Genomic DNA, 14945 nt, shown 5'->3' with positions numbered 1-14945 from the left:
CTTACTTACTTACTTACTTACTTACTTAGGCGATCCCTTGTTGTCCGAGTAAGATTGTCCTTCAAGTTCAGTGTCCTGGTGATGAGTACGTAGGTGACTGGGGAGCCCTATTCTTGACCTGCATGTTCTCCCACAGTGAGGGCATCGGTTTCCAGGTGGAAGGTGGTCCCACTTGGGGTTGGCTTGATGCACCTTCCTCTTGGCACATTTCTCTCTTTGGATCTACAGAGACACTCGCTGGAACACCCCAGCAAGCGAGAGTCCAAAAGTGGCAGGCCCAAACCCAGCACCTCAATTCATGGGTGATACCAGATGAGAGACTCCCCCCTGGGCACTCAGAAGACTGGGCGACTTGGAAGGCGCTGAACAGACTGCGCTCGGGCACCACGAGATGCAGAGCCAATCTTAAGAAATGGGGCTACAGGGTGGAATCCTTGGCATGCGAGTGCGGAGAAGAACAAACCACTGACCAGCTGCTGAAATGCACCCTGAGCCCTGCCACATGCACGATGGAGGACCTTCTTGTGGCAACCCCAGAGGCACTCCAAGTGGCCAGATACTGGTCAAAGGACATTTAACCAAATACCAAATTTGCAAAATCTGTGGGGGGGTTTTTTTCCCTTTTTTTTCTTTTTTTTCTTTTTCTTTTTAATCTCTGTGTTTGTTTTGCTCTGTTAGAATTGTAATACAATGGTTGCTGATGACACGATAAATAAAAAAAAATACCTTCCATTTGTGCCTCTTCAAATTCTACAGCACTGCTGATCACAGCTGACCTCCAACTAGAGTGCTCAAGGGCCAGAGCTTCCCAGTTCTCAGTGTCTATGCCACAGTTTTTTAAGGTTGGCTTTGAGCCCATCTTTAAATCTCTTTTCCTGTCCTCCAACATTACATTTTCCATTCAAATTGGAGTAGAGTAACTGCTTTGGGAGACGGTGATTGGGCATTCGAACAACATGGCCAGTCAGGCCCATAGCCAGGATTTCATATCGGGGGGGGGGGGGGGGGGCTGAATTTTTTTCAGGGGGGGTTTCGGGGGGGCTGAGTTTCAGGGGGGCTGAGTGAAAGAGGGTCTAGCCTAGCAAACCTTTTGTATCATTACCCCAATACCCCCATGCATATGGGATATATTGAGTATGGTGATCAGATCATGATATGAATAAACATAACAGTTTAAATAATGCACCAGTAAGGCCTTTTCACGAACCACCACGAGAATTTCAGGGGGGGGGCTGAAGCCCCCCGAGCCTCCCCCCCCCCCCCCGGCTACATGCCTGTGGCCAGTCCAGCAGAGTTGATGGCAGAGGACCATCGCTTCAATGCTGGTGCTTTTTGCTTCTTCCAGCACACTGACATTTGTCCGCCTGTCTTCCCAAGAGACTTGCAGGATTTTTCAGAGGCAATGCTGATGGAATCGTTCCAGGAGTTGCATGTGACGTCTGTAGATAGTCCACGTTTCACAGTCATATAACAGGGTTGGGTGGACAATAGATTTATAAACAAGCATCTTGGTATCCCTATGTATGTCCCAGTCCTCAAACACTCTCTACTTCATTTGGAAGAATGCTACACTCGCGGAGCTCAGGCGGTGTTGTATTTCAGTGTCAAAGTTGACTTTTGTGTAGGGGTGGCTGCTAAGGTAGCAGAAATGGTCAACATTTTCTATTGTTACACCATTAAGCTCTATTTCTGGCATTGCAGGCAAATAAGGTGCCTGCTGGAAGAGCACTTCGGTTTTCTTGATGTTCAATGAGAGACCAAGCTTCTCATATGCTCCTGCAAAGGTGTTTAGAGTGGCTTGTAGGTCTTCTTCTGAATGCACCCAGATGACATTGTCATCGGCACACTGGAGTTCTTTAACAAATGTTGTTGTAACCTTGGTTTTGGCTTTCAGTCTGCTGAGCTTGAATAGCCATCTGTCCGATAGATGATTTTCACTCCGGTGGGAAGCTTCCCATCAACAAGATGAGGTATCATAGTGATGAAGATGGGAAATAAGGTTGGGGCAATAACACATCCCTGTTTGACACCTGATTCCACTTTAAATGGGTCACTTTGGGGGCCATTGATATCTTGACCATACAGTGCTTGGATATGTATGTCCTGATCTTCATCTGTTAAATGTTGGCGGATATGTAACATGCATACAAGGGAGCAAAGGGTACCTTGGAAACTCAATCTCACCTATTTCTTGCATGTTTTCCCACTATTGGACACTCCCATGTCCTGTGTGAAGTGTTATCCTCCAAAACATTCTATGACATCATAGCAGCTGAAACAATGTTATGATTAGAAGATATGCATTGTTACTTAGGCTGTTTCCTAACCACAGCTGTTTCTTCCTATTGCAGCATTTCTTCCCTAGTTTCCACATCTCACATCCTTCATTTGCTCCTTATACTGATACTTTAAAAACTGGGTTTCCATTGATGACTGGTTGCTGAATTCCTATTTTACTTAGGAATAATGACAATATTTAAAATGTATATAAGCAGAAGGCAGAAAGATTAATAGAGGTAGATTAATCTGCTGTTTTGTTTACTTCCATGAAAGATAAAAGCTCTGCTGTGATAGAATGGAACTCTGTCTGCTATCTTGTTGATAACAGATCAGCCACAGCAGAGCACTTTTGTAGCAATAAGTGTTATCTCCAAGCTTACACATGAACATCTTTGGGAAACCATCAAGGTCAGGAGCCTTCCCTTCTTAACCATTTTCCAGCTCCATGAGTTTCAGTGAGGGAGTTAAGCCTTTAATCGCTGTAATTCAAATCAAAGGCCTTAAAAACACTTAGCTTTGACCAGGTTGTGCCACAAGTGTGGAATAAATAAGTAATATCAAGTTGGTATCTGAGACATTACAGACATCACTGTGTAAACTGCCCCTGAGAATTCAGATGCTGAGATTTTTGTTGCTTTTTTCTCTTTTCTTTCCAATAGCATTGAGCTTGATGGCTATTACTGACTTAGAACCATGTCACAGATGCATTGCTGAGAAATTCTATCATATTTCTCTCATCTGTAAACAATTTCACAAGCATTCGTGTACAAAAGAACCTAATTATATTGGTTTCTGCAAAAAAGCATTCCTCACGAAGGTGGCCAGTAGGCTTGAGCCTGGATCCATTTTTAGTAATTCCCTTCAGCCAATCCAGTTTAGGTTTGATCCGGTATCCATAACAACAAGGGACCAGCTGTCATGGATTCCCATCCGAAAAGAGACCATGTGGCAGCCAATTTCGACTCCCCTATTTGGCATCACAGTTGAATCTTTTTTATTTTTCTTTATTTTCCCGATTTATTTTATTTAGTGGGACTGACTGGGAGTTGGGGACCTGAGGGATGGTGGGTGAGGTGCACACGTGCATGTTTGGGGTCTTGGGGAGCCACTCTTTTAGCTTCTTTTTCTTATTCCCTTCCTCTCCTTCAGAAAACACTTCTAAAAATAGTAATTATTATTAGTAATAGTAATCCCAGCAAACAAAAAGAGAAGCCCACCTCTCTTCTAGAGTAAAAAGTAGAAACAGCTTTAAGGGAGCAAAAGCCCAAGCAGAAATGAGATTGCAGGCAGAAGAGAGAAGGGTTTTTAAGATAGTCAAGGGAGGATAGCTCCACTGAGCTCCAGATCATGGCTCTTCCTTCCCTGGACCTCCTTAAAATACTTTGGAAAGCTGTATGGTGTGCTGCTAATGCTGGGAGAGAAAGTGTGCACGCCTGCCTCTTCTCTAGATAGAAACAGCTTTAAGAAGCATTAAACTTGGTCTCCTCTACAAACAGAAGGTAAAGGATCCAGATCCTCCTCTTCCATATCTTAAGGATATGGAAGAAGAACCTGTGAGAAGTCCCCCCCCCCCCCCCCAATAATGGGCTGGTTAGGATGCTTTCTTAACCCAGTTGCAGACACACAGGCTCCTTTGAAGGGAAAAAAGTAAAGGCTCCCAAGGAAAAGGGGGGCCTTGTAAGTTCCCCGTTGCCAATAATGGGCCACTTTTTTGGATGTAAAACGAAAACGTTCATTTATCATCACGTCCGTCTTCAGGAAGCATGCAAAAACGGATATGAGGGGCTTCTGGCATCGGGCAAGCAGAAATGGATAGTGATTCACCCAAAATGCACAAGCCTAGTGGCCAGTTATTGATTGATTGACTGACTGATTGATTTTGTTGTTGTGTAGTGACAAATCATTTTTGACTTACAGCAACTCTAACATGAATCTGTCAGACTTTTCTTGGCACTGTTTATTTGTAGGGGTTTGCTTTTGCCTTCTTCAGAAGATGAGAGGGTGTGTGGACCCTAAGATCTGCCGGGAAGGCCATCCTCTCGCTCCCACCACCGTCACAAGCATGGTTGGTGGGGACCAGAGAGAGGGCCTTCTCGGTAGTTCCACCAGCTCTGGAACTCCCTCCCAGGAGAGATTAGGTTAGCCCAGAGGCGGCCCTAGGTAATTTTCAATGGTAAGCAAGCAGTATTTGCCCCCCCCCCCCCCCCCGCAACCAATCACTGATATATATTTTCTGTTTGTCATGGGAGTTCTGTGTGCCATATTTGGTTAAATTCCATCATTGGTGGAGTTCAGAATGCTCTTTGATTTTAGGTGAACTATACATCCCAGTAACTACAACTCGCATATATCAAGGTCTATTTCCCCCCAAGAGCGCCTCAAGAGTGCCCCTGGGCAAAATCAACTATACTGCAAATGCTTACTTTGCGCAATGGGTTGAGCCGCCCTTGGGTTAGCCCCTACTCTGTTCGCCTTCCACAGGGAGCTGAAAACCTGGTTATTCTAGTGTTCATTTGATTATTAGGCCATGTTCATAAATGTCTAGCTCTTATTGATCAATAGACTGCTTTATTGTTGTACTGATGTATTTGTTGGGCTTGGCCTCATGTAAGCTGCCCCGAGCCCCTTTGGGGAGATGGTGGTGGGGTATAAATAAAATTATTATTATTATTATTATTATTATTATTATTATTATTCAGCACTTTACCTCCAGCCCTGGCAGTATAGTATGCTCTTTGCACAAGTCGTTCCCCAGCGCTCTCTAATTCTGTCCACCATATCCCTGGTTACTGGTTACTGAGGTTTGGTTTTGGTGTTTTAATGATGTTTTTATATCTAACTGTTTTTATTTAATTAATTAGGCTATTATACATGTATATTATTTTTAACTGCATTTGGTTGATATATCTTATTGTATGCCTTGGGCTTGGTTCCACATGTAAGCCACCCCGAGTTCCTTTGAGGAAATGGTGATGGGGTATAAAAATAAAATTATTATTATTATTATTATTATTATTATTATTATTATTATTATACCCTAGAAACAGTGGGTTTCTATGGCTGAGTGAGGATTGGGACCCTAGTCCATTTTATAGGAATGTATGTTTAATCCATTTCAATTAATAATGGTTAAGAAGGATCAATAATGCATGCAGTAACATCCACTGCCTTTTCTCTGATCTGATTCATAAAGGGCCATTTAATGAATAGCTTAATAGTAGTTCCTTCCAGATTTCATCGTATAGATTCCACTTGAATGAACATCAAGGAAGAAAACATGCAAAGGAAACTGGAGTTTATTATTCCTTTTCCTTGAAGTCATTTGGACTTAATGAAGCTCTCAAAGGGTCAAATTACCATCTGGAAAAACAGGAGTGGCTGAAAAAAAATCTTAAAAACAGGAGTGGGTGAGCAAACCAAATTGACTTTCCCCCTTTCTGGCATATACATCTTCTTTTTAATTTTTTATATAGTGGAATATTGATGCTGAGGAAATAATTTACCCACGAATTGCCTTGTGTATGTCAGCTGGAGCACCGGACTTTTAATGGAATGTCAACACAAAATGGATAACATTTCTGTCATTTGCAGTTGCAATCTTGTGTTGACAGTGTCAAGTTTGCTTTTCTCACCTTCTCCCCTGATTCATTATTATGATCAGAAATGATTTACATTAAAATAGGATATTTATTTTGCAAAGGTTCTTTAGCTCTCGATGGCTGCCTTCCAGGATAAATTTTCTTAATCATTTCCATGGCAACTAACAGTGGCAAAGGAAAGTCGGAAGCAATTTCAAGATGGGCTTTCTAAAGCTGTTGGCTGGTGTTTCAGGATGAAGAGGGCAAACAATGGGAATGCTAGTCTGTTATATGAATTGTTGATGTCGCCACAATTGGGTGTTTGCGAGAGCTCAGGACGCGAGAGAGTGGAAAAAGCAGAGAAGCATGGAAAGACCTTATAGGTTTGAGCTGCCAAGACATTTTCAGTTACACTCAGTTATACCTAAACCTACTCTGTTAAAAGAGGATCTCTAGCAATGAAAAGGCAAAAAAGATGTTTATAGAAAGATGTGTCTCATTTGATCTGTGTAGTCAAAACAAAGGAACTGAATCATTTTGAAGCTTGCCAGTTATTCTTTTTAAAAGCCTTTTCCTAATGTGTGTGGAAGTGGGGAAGCTTCCAGGTATCTTCACGTGCTGCTAGCAAAGCTACTATCAAGGAAGATGAAATTGCTTGTTATAAAATCACAGAACTATGAAGTTGGAAGAAACATCACAAAGCATCCATTGCTCCCAGCAATATACCAGGACAATCACCCAAAGTATTGAATAGGCATGGATAGAGCCACGTCGGATTACTCGTTACTTGTAAGAATTTCGTTAAAGTTACCTTTTTGAAGCGATTTCGAAGCATTTTAAAAACTCGGAAGTCCCTTTGCCCTTCCGAAGCTTTTTCCGCCATTTTTGTTACGACTCGGGAAGTGAGTCAGAAGTGATTCAGTGTATTTTCAGCCACCTGGCCTGCTGGGAGGCCGGGAGGCTCCTTGCCTCCCCTCACAGCCAATCAGGGGAGAGGTATTGGGGAGGGAAGGGGTTTTGGCACTGGCTGCCATTGCTTTATATAAAAGGGAGCACATGGCTCAGAGGCTCATTCAGAGCCAGGAAGGGAGAAGGGAGAAGGGGAAAGGGAAAGGGAAAAACAAAGACAAAGACAAAGACAAAGACAAAGGGAAGGGAGTGTTCCGTCTTCCAGGAGCATAGTTTGCATTACCTTTTAGTTATATGGCATAGTGTTCTTTTGCATTTCCCCAGGGCTGCTACAGACTCAACAGCACCCTGGAAGTCAAACAGTATCAGAGTCTGCAAAGCCAGACTGCAGGCTCCCTGCAGTTATTGGTTTAGAAAGTATCTCTTTGGGTCTAGAGACCGCCCTTTTTCCAGGGGATGAGATCTCCATTTTGGAATCTCCCCACCTCCTTCAGTAGAGAAAGAAAGCTTCAGATGTGCTGTTGGTCAGCTAGGTAACTCTGAAAAATCATTGTAAGTACGACCGAGTTGATTGAGTGATTGAGTTATATAGATAAAGAAGCTAATTGAGATAGATAGATAGAATAGCAGTTGAGTTATAGATAGCAATTGAGATATAGAAAAGTTGTTGAATATTATTGAGCAGTACTTCATCTCCAAAGGTAACCTTGAGCTATAGATAGGGAAAAACCTTTTTTTTCTAACCATAGCAGCTCAGGGTTAGGGTGAAAGGATCCCAGGATATTTTCTACCATTTGGGGAAGAGTTACCTCAGTAACTGAAGAAAAAAGAAAGATAATCTCTATGGTTCTTGTGGGTTTTTTCGGGCTATAGAGCCATGTTCTAGAGGCATTTCTCCTGACATTTCGCCTGCAACGTCAGGAGAAATGCCTCTAGAACATGGCTCTATAGCCCGAAAAAACCCACAAGAACCTAGTGATTCCAGCCATGAAAGCCTTCGACAATACATTGATAATCTCTATGGTTTCATCAATTGACTGTTTTATTTGTAACTTTGACAAGCTGTGCGAAGTCTGCAAGGACTTTGAGAAATAAATATTCTGTTTTGATGTTCCAAACCTGAAGTGGCCTCAGTTGCTGAGAATTTTTGAGCTTCTAAAGAAAGACCTCGTGGTCCGCCCAGACAAAGAGAGAAGCACGTCTTAGTTTTATTTTTATAGGGTCTGGGTGTGACGGCATAGGGAGGTTGGGTGGAAGGGAGGTTGGATAAAGAGCACGGTGGGCAAGCAAGCAAGCATAAAGGAAGAAGGGCTGAGAGAAGGGCTGTTGCCAGCCGTGCCTGGCTGGCTGGCTGGGCAGTGGTCAGCCTGCCTTGCTGCTTGTGTGTTGTTGCTGTTGGGGTTTGGGACGGGTGGGCGTGAGTGGAGTGAGTGGAAGGAGCAACACGGAGGAACCAAAGCACTCACTCCAGCATTTTAAAAAGCCAACATAGCAGCTGGTCTCTCTGGCCTCAGTGTTTTTTAGTTTGTGTTGCCAATTGCCTCAAAAGAACTAGATCTCCCATCAATTCAAGCCACTTTTTGAACACAAACTCTGCTTCCTAAAGTAGTGAAATCAGCTTCCAAGGCAAAAAGGGCAGGGCTGTTTGTTATTTTATTTGTTCGCGGTGAGTTTATTTACTTACTTACTTACTTACTTACTTCACTTGTATACCACTCTTCTCAGCCCTCAGGCGACTCAGAGTTGCGTAAGAAGACACTAGAAATCCCATACTTTCATGCCTATACTTCCCTAACTTGTGAAATCAGTTCAAAAGGCCCCCAAAGCTCTCAGGGTTGTTTTTTGTTTGTTTGCTGTGAGTTGCCTAAGAAGACACTAGAAATCCCATATTTTTATGCCTATACTTCCCTAAATTGTGAAATCAGTTCAAAAGGCCCCCAAAGCTCTCAGGGCTGTTTTTTGTTTGTTTGCTGTGAGTTGCCTAAGAAGACACTAGAACTCCCATACTTGCATGCCTATACTTCCCTAAATTGTGAAATCAGCTCAAAAGACTCCAAAAGCTCTCAGGGCTGTTTGTCCGCCATTAACGAAGCAATTTGGAAATTTCAGAAAGTTCTGAATTTTTTTTGGAAAAATTTGGAATTCAGTTCTGAATCAAACCACCAGCACATCCAAAACAAGTGTTGAACCTTTTTTTTTTAATCAACCAAAAAACATTTTCAGTAGTTCCACCACAGTGATGCTTCATCACTCTGTTGTCCTATACCCCAATATCCTGTTGCCCTCCCACAGTTCCACAGATCCATAAGTATTAAAATAGACTTTTCATTTTCTTTTAACATCTTTTTATGTTTAACTATGGGAAAGGAACTCATTCCCTGACATCACATCTATGCTGGCTTGCTAACAGAGAATTGGCTGGGGATGATCACACTAGGTATGTTGTGATATTGTGGTGCAATCAAGGGCTATTGGTAGGTTTTGCTCATCAGTAGCAAGGGATGAGTTTGTAACAGGAAAGTGCAATAAGGATTCCTGCACTGCAATAGGGGTTCCTTTGGTGGCAGTCCAGTTTCTCTGTAGGTTTGTCATCTTTGGGCAATAAATCCATAGTTCAGGCTCCCATTAGTGCAGGAATCCACTGTTAAAATACCTCTGATAAGTGTCCTTCTAGCACAGTGGTTCCCAACTGGTGGTCCATGGCCTCACTATTACTACACCATTGCAACAAGAGCAACTGGTCTTGCAAAAACCTCTTATAGTGCTGAGGCAATGGAGATGTCGGAAGGGGAGAGGCTGACTACCCAAAAAAGGCACAACAAACCTCCTGACTGCTGCTTCTCCTCCTCCCTCCATCTGAGTGGAACTGTTTTATGTGGTGCCTGGAAGCAGGGGTGCCTTGGTGTCTTTGTTTTAGGCTGTTTCTGGGATTATTTGGGGGGTTTGATTCAGAAAATTGCATTGGCTAGACAACATCAGCTCCTGATTATCAAACTGTTTCGTAAACCTTTTGGTATTAATGTTGGAGAGTGGTCCCTGGTCAAAGTGGTCCCTGATCAAGTGGTCCTTTGTAAAAAACAAACAAAAAAAATAACACGATTGGGAACCACTGTTTTAGCATCTGCTTAAAAATTCCCAATGAAGGAAAGGCCACCAATTTCCAAGGCAGTTTGTGCTGAGGTCAGGAAGTTCTTTATGAAAACTAGTTAAAATGTCCTTTCTTGCCATTTGAATCCATTAGTTCTAGTCTTTTTCCCTGGAACAGGTGCAAGAAAGCTGACTCCATCTTCCACATGACTGCTTTTCTGGTATCTGATTTCATTCTGATATTTTCAATAGAAGGCAAAGGCAAACCACCTCTGAGGACATATTACCTAAGAAAACCTAATGAATTTCACGGTGTTGCTATAAATTGACAGGTATATTTATTTATGGTAGTGGGTTTTTTGCCCATATAAATGATTAAGACAATTGTTACAAGAGGTGGAAATCAATATTTGGCAGAGATTTTGCAAAGTCCAACTAAAATGCTGCAAAAGCATGCCGTTCCTTATGTGACATTTTGACTGGTCATACTAAAGGTAATACTTCTTGGTTCATCTTTGCATTTTTCTTTGCATGGATCAACATGGCTATCTTTATTTATTTTTATAATATCACCATTTAATGACATCTGAGAACTTGTAAAACTCATACTGTTGGAGACCCTAAATTGGGTCTTCTTAGGTCCACATCACGGGAACACGTAAGGAAGGAGACAGTCCCAAAAAAGATTAAAAAAACAAGGTTTATTTTAGTTTCTTCATGAAGAAGACGGACAGCCTAGCGGCATACACAGATGCTACCCTTCAAGTGACTGCCGTGCCCCTCCTCTTTTTCTGCTGACTTTTATACTCAAGTAATAGGTCATGGAAAGTACTCTCTTTCCAGCCCCTTTCCCTTGACCTTTTGATGGAAAGTACCTTCTTGTACCTGCAGACTGCGCTTAACCACAACCTTTGAACTTAACCACAACACAACTACTTCCTGTGTAGGCTTGAACTTTGTATGACATCTACATGTCACATCTTGTTTCTTAAAAACATTTTCTTCCCTGTTGCTCCTTTTCTACAGAGAAAGGGTATATTTCCCTTTTGCTGTTAATTTAATTCAAAGCCCCTTGCTTAGCATTTGCAAATTTCACTCAAAGACCCTTTCAATACTATATATAAAGTAGGAGAAAGTAAGCTCTGTTTTGATAGTGAGATAAAAGGTGACTTTGTGTGTATTTACTGTAGGGAAACAATTACATTTTTGAAAAATGGTGATGGTGGCAACTAATGAAATGTTTCAATTAAATCTCATACCAGAGCCCATGGTGTGTTCACTGAATTATGTTAAATTAGTCACTTCACAAGGTAAACAAGAACCTGTTTTGTGATATAATCATATTCACAAGAAATTTCTTTGCAAAGACTTGGAAGAGTAATTTTAAAAAACAAACAAACCACAGAACAAGACTCATAAGTGACGGTCAAAATATCATTACAAACATAAATTTTAATAAATATAATTTAATATTCAGAAGGTAGAATGGAAAGTGAAGTTACTATACGTGGATTACAAGGGGAGGGAAAAGTACCAGATCTGCCTCAAAGTCAGTGGCTCCGACCATCATTTCCCCGCTCAGGCATTCAAAGGGGCCAGAAACAACACCACAATAGAAAGAGTGGGGGGTTGGTGCATCTTTTAGGGACAGATTAAGCTCTCCCCCACTCTACTCAGAGGAGGGAATGGCTCCCTTAGACTGACCCATATACAAAAGTAAATTCAGGGTTTTTTTTAGTTAGTTTTTAAATTAAATTTCTAGACCTATACATGGATATGTACAGTAATCCAGTGGCGCAATGGGTTAAACCCTTGTGCTGGCAGGACTGCTGACCAAAAGGTTGGTGGTTTGAATCCAGGCAGTGGGGTGAGCTCCCATTTGTCAGCTCCAGTTTCCCATGTGGGAACATGAGAGAACCCTCCCACTGGATGGTAAAACATCTGGGCGTCCCCTGTACAATGTCCTTTTAGACGGCCAATTCTCTCACACCAGAAGAAACTTGCAGTTTCTCAAGTCACTCCTGACATGAAAAAAAACCTGAAGACAAAGGTGACATGGGAGAGAGGAAGTGAGAAACTGGAACATTTTTGAAGTAACTGAAAAAAAATGGGACAACAGAGCATTTATTGTGACTGTCCTTGCCAAGCTGGGGCAAATGAAGGATATAGACATAGGTGAGCACATTTACTGTAGAAACACCTACATTGAGATTACACACTCTACAGAATGGCATCCTGAAATCACAAAGCCAGATATGTCATCTATCAAAGATTACAGCATGTGCCCTCTCCACCTGTCATCCATTCCTGTGGTTTTTTAAACATGCCAAAAAGGGCTTGGCCTACATTTGAAGCCAACCTGCTCCTACCAACAGATAAAATGCAAATCCAAGCCTTGGGCTGTGAAGTGGGTGTGGACTCAGGTTGTGCCGAATGTCAGATTTTCCTGTTTTGGTGAGCTGCCTTTAAGAAGAAAGCAAACCTACTGTGGGTATCAGAAAGGGCAAGATGGCACACTCCTTCACCAAGGCAGAACTTGATATTTTCAAAGAGCTTTTCTCACACTTTGATGTAGATGGTGATGGGACCATCAGCACTAAGGAACTGAAGACAGTCTTAGGCTCCTTTGAAGACCTGAAACTCAAATTTGCAGAAGAAATTATGGATGAGAAGTTGGATGCTATGATCAAAGAGATTGACACAGATGGAGACGGGAAAGTGAGCTATGAAGAGTTTCTGAAGATGCTGGAGAAGAAATAGGGGCTCTCCGAGGTTGTCCTCATTAGGTACTGATTTATATTTTATTTCCTTATTTTCAATTGCATCAAGAAGGCATCTAGCTTCAGGACAGGTCTTTGCCTGAAGGACCTTCCAGTTCTGAGCTTGAGAACAAGCAGAGAGCAAAGACAAATCCAGAGAAACAAAGCTAATATGAAGCAGGTGACAAGATCTACCATTAATTGCCTTTTAAATCCTAGATGAACTCCTTTTTCTTGGAATCTCAGCAAGATGACCCCAGGGCATGGGGGATTCTGGCACTGAATGAGAAGGCAAACGTTAGGGAATTTGGTATTGTTCGTCCATTTGGTCCCACTTCAGATGTTAAAATGCCTTTGCAAGAAATATTTTGTTTAAAAAATAAGTAAATAGCATCACCTTTATGGAGGCAAAGACTGAGACTATTGGGGATACAACTGGCACGGAGGATGTATTTGATTTGATAGTGTCTTTCCTCCCCATAACAGAAATGGTTCCATCAATATTGATTAGCAGATCGTAGGGTATGGCATAAGGCTTTGGTCTAAAGGCAATTTGCAGGCATCAATAAGGCAAAGGTTACACAGATTTGCAAAACTGAGGGTCATAAAAATTCTGCCCCCTCCCCCCACCTTTTCTGGATTATGCTGAGTGCAAACTACTTTTGTGCTTTGAACTCAGTTTGCTGCAACTGAATTGAGGGGGGAAGTGGGAGAAAGAGAGAAAAAGCTAAACATTTTAAAACAACTGAGAAGCTGGGATGGCAGAGGATTAATTGGGGTTGTTGGGAGGTTAGAAGGTACATGTTTTGGGGCATGATTTGAGAGAGGAGCAGAGCTCTTGGAACACGTAGATGGCAAGTCCATTTAATAGGGACACACCAGTTTGTCATCATTCCAGCTGACATTGCCAGGTGTTATGGGATACTCGCACATCTATTAGTGATGCAACAAACCTAAACACTCTATCTTGGGACTATGATTGCACACAATATAGTCCAAAACAGGAGTGGGAATTACATGATTCTCCTGAACTTGTTGGGCTGCGTTTCCCAGCATCTCTCACCATACAACCTAGGACTGCTTTAGATTTGCAGTCCACAACCAACAAAGGACTACTCATGAATCTCTGATTTAAAACATCAAGGCATATTTTGTAAGTCTTGGTGCCTCTCTTCCTGGGATTCTGGAAAACTCAGAAACAAGTTCATTCAGTATGGAAATGCAATTTGCCTATCAAAGACAATGTCCTCCTGTGGATTTCAAGTTGTGTTTTGCCTTTAAGAATCAGCAAACCAAACCTCTAGTTCTTTTTTATTCTTCTTTAATTTGCATTTCTCTCGAGATATTTAAACTGTTTCAAAGATTATTTAATGATTTTTTAAAGAGTTTATGTTTTTAAGAGCATTTAAAAATCCTGTTGTCAGTCAACATCTTTATTTCTCATACAAGCAAAAAGGAAGGCTGTTAAACAAACAAAAAACCCAAATGAGTGAACAATATTACTGTCTTATGCAGAGTGCAGTTGCATTGCTGTGGGGCTGGAATGGAGGATCTTTGGGTTTATTCATGTTCTGAGAAAGCTTTACTGTTTACAGAACTTGAGTCATGATATTTGCTTTGGCTTTCTACAACTGTCCTACAGACAGGTGAAGTCCCTTACAGGGATATTTTTTCTCAATGCAGAGGGTATAAGCCAGGTATGGGCAAACTTCAACCCTCCAGGTGTTTTGGACTTAAACTCTCACAATTCCTAACAGCCAGTAGGCTGTTAGGAATTGTGGGAGTTGAAGTTCAAAACACCTGGAGGGCCGAAGTTTGCCCATGCCTGGTATAAGCCATATTTTAACCTCTCTCTCTTCTGCCCTGGTCTGTTTTTGCAGTGTGACTATGAATCCGCTTCTACTGAAACACAAGAGCTGATGAAAAACAAAGATCATCTTTCTGCTTCTACTCCATCCTTGCGTGATATTCGGAGATTCCTTCTTTTGAAGAGCCCATATTGAACTCGGGGAACCTTCTCTGGTGTGGTTTTTTCCCAATGGGGAGACACACCCCACCAAAACAGCTTCAACCTCCTCTCATATCATAACATTCACATTATGATGCCTCAAGCCCTGGGGTATGTATACATGCATGTGTTAGGAATAAATTAATAACACTCTTTCTGTTGTGATGTTTTTCAATGGGGAAATTGGGTGGGTAGGACGCCTTGAGCAATTCTGTGTTTCTAAGGGAACCTATGGTGTAAATCAAGGGTGAACAAAGTGTGGCCTCATATCGTTCCCAATAACTTTCCTACAATCATTGACCTCCACAGACAAGCCTTTTGTCC

General features: G+C 41.9%; 1 long non-coding RNA gene across 1 annotated transcript; it reads left to right on the top strand.

Annotated features, from left to right (window-relative positions):
* The first annotated feature begins 12188 nt into the window (after nucleotides 1–12188).
* LOC132779757 (uncharacterized) lies at nucleotides 12189–14656 on the top strand. Its single transcript, XR_010910188.1, has 2 exons — nucleotides 12189–12640; nucleotides 14494–14656. It is a non-coding gene; the product is annotated as an uncharacterized lncRNA (long non-coding RNA).
* The last annotated feature ends 289 nt before the right edge of the window (nucleotides 14657–14945 follow it).

Source organism: Anolis sagrei, chromosome 6 (assembly GCF_037176765.1).
Source record: "Anolis sagrei isolate rAnoSag1 chromosome 6, rAnoSag1.mat, whole genome shotgun sequence".
Lineage (NCBI taxonomy): Eukaryota > Metazoa > Chordata > Lepidosauria > Squamata > Dactyloidae > Anolis > Anolis sagrei.
Note: the sequence above shows the minus strand (reverse complement) of the source record. Positions and strands in the feature narration are given on the sequence as shown.